We start from the raw sequence: 2,500 nt of genomic DNA on the forward strand, positions 1-2,500 counted from the left end.
GGTACAAGTGTTGTGAATTAGCTTTAGCTAAAAACATTATGATACATACATCAGATGACTGTAAATTTATCTGTTTTTTGTATCTGTCCCTATCTAATTAAACTTTAATAATAATAGTAATTAAAAGCTGAGCCACAACGGCACTAGATTTAAACTTCCCTGACAGACAACAGTTTGTGAAAACAGCATCTGCCGTACCCAACATTCACTTTTCATATTGCAAATTAACAGATTCAGTTATGTGAGATTGTTACAGGTGGAATAGACTTCTTTAGGTTTCTATAGTCTGTCCCCACCATGCATTGGTTATGTAGTACTACTTATCCATCGGTTACAAAGTACCTCGTATGGGACGTAATGACGCCCTACGTTGATGACGACAGTTATACTCCGGAAAACAAAGAAAGAAAGAAGGTTAAAGCATCGACCGCATGGCATCTTCTTACCCTTCTTCGGTAAGGAATAGAGAATAGTAGAGGAACTGAACTTTTTGTTGGTCAGTAGCCGGAGAAGTTCCAACATGTACTTTTATGTAAACTGTTGAATGATCGCCATGTGCAGCTACGTGTTCATGTGATAATGTGTGAGCATAGCATCTATACAAGAGATATATTTTCCGTCTTCTAAACATGTTGTGTATGTGCTGTATTAGATTATGTGTCAGGAATATGGGGTTACAACATGTCCATAATCATCAATATAATATGTGGCTGTTTTGGCTCTTACCGGAGACGTAAGACGGAAGGCCCTGAGCCAGGCATGTCTAGTGTGTCCGTGCGTCAGTTTGCTGTGTGTGTCCCTGCCTGTTCTCTATGTATTTTCTAGGTTCCTGTTCATCTTGTTTCCTTGTTTTTTGACCTGCCGTTTTTGTGGACACCTTCTGTTTTTTAATGGATTTTTGTTAAAATAAAGACTCAACAGCAGTACTTTGCCTGTCATCTCTGCAATTGGGTTCAACCTTCTCCACCATCCATAACATTGTGTGGCCTTAAAGGAACTTATTTTCAAAAAGCTAACATGTAGGTGGAAGAGTCGAAACCATAGACTGTAATATAATTTAAATACTACGTTGGGTTATATGTTGCACACACAATCAAAGGTAGATGTAAAAAATATGTTAAGTATACTTTGTCTAAACGTCAGAGATGACTCAGTGAACGGTCTGTAATCAGAATCAGAAAAGGATTTTTGCAGAGTAAGTAGAAGTTAGGAGGAACATGCCTTGGTTGTTGGTGCATACATAAACATATTAAACATTAATATGAAATAAACACAAACAATAAATACAAAAACAAAACAAACATAAGTGTTTAAGATTAAAACTAAGAGGCTGTATGGATTAGTGCAGGATGTCCAGAGGTTCAGGATGTCAGTGTAACTTCTACATATTGAAAATGGAAGATATAAAAGTGTGTGTGTGTGTCTGTGTGTGTGTCTGTGTATGTGTGTGTGTGTGTGTGTGTGTCTGTGTGTGTGTCTGTATGTGTGTGTGTGTGTGTGTGTGTCTGTGTGTGTGTGTGTGTGTGTGTCTGTCTGTGTGTGTGTGTGTGTGTGTGTGTGTCTGTATGTGTGTGTGTGTGTGTGTCTGTGTGTGTGTGTGTCTGTCTGTGTGTGTGTGTCTGTGTGTGTGTGTGTGTGTGTGTCTGTGTGGATGTATGTGTGACACTGATGCAATTGCAATTTTGTTAAGTTTACATAGTAACAATAATTTATTGAATCTTAAACATATTTTTCAACTTATAGCTTTAATTGTGTTTTGCTGCAGGGTTCCAGCCAGAGGACTGCTGCTGCTGGTGGTGATGATGATGTCTCTCCCATGGAGGTGGACCCTCCAGAGACTATTCATAGCCAGGTAAATATTTTATGGAGTCAGAAAGTGTGATATTGTCTCCTGAATAGTGGCAAGACCCTGTAACATCCAGTGCCTTTACCTTGCAGTAGGACTGAGTTCAAGTAATGAGCAGAGCCAGAGGCCCCAAATCTTTGAACGTTTCAAAATAACAACACCTGTTTCCTGGGTGAAAGTCTTGTGTTTTCTCCTTAACTTCTTCAGGACATGAACACCTGTTTCCTGGTTGAAAGTCTTGTGTTTTCTCCTTAACTTCTTCAGAACATGAACACCTGTACAACGTGCTGCTGACACTAATAAATACTGGAATACCAGTTACAGCTTTACTTGTCAGAGCGATATATAGGAATGCTTCATGAGAACAGGCTGTCAGGTGTACTACAGCTTAAATATGTAATGCATGAACATTTTACTTTAATATCCTTTTCAATCACTATTTGTGTTGTTACCTTCTGAACTTGTGTGTGTTGTGGATCTTCAGGACCAGGAGGAACCGATGGACTGGGAACCTGCAGGGACTCTGAGTTCACCCTCAGCCAGGTAAACATGACTCTATCTGAATCTATTTAAAGGGGAATACCACCTAAATTCAAATGGTCTATTAGCTGCTTATCAAGGTTATTTAGTGTGCCGATGTGCTGCATTAGCAGC

At 39.3% G+C, this 2,500-nt stretch overlaps 1 long non-coding RNA gene across 1 annotated transcript in view; it reads left to right on the top strand.

Annotated features, from left to right (window-relative positions):
- The window catches only part of LOC116067633, a 9,292-nt gene that overhangs the window by 740 nt on the left and 6,052 nt on the right, over positions 1-2,500 (top strand). Inside the window, exons 2-3 of the long non-coding RNA XR_004109272.2 lie at positions 1,766-1,852; positions 2,331-2,389. This is a non-coding gene — a long non-coding RNA (uncharacterized LOC116067633). The remainder of the gene's footprint in view (positions 1-1,765; positions 1,853-2,330; positions 2,390-2,500) is intronic.

The sequence above is a fragment of the Sander lucioperca genome, chromosome 3, assembly GCF_008315115.2.
Source record: "Sander lucioperca isolate FBNREF2018 chromosome 3, SLUC_FBN_1.2, whole genome shotgun sequence".
NCBI classification, from domain to species: Eukaryota; Metazoa; Chordata; class Actinopteri; order Perciformes; family Percidae; genus Sander; species Sander lucioperca.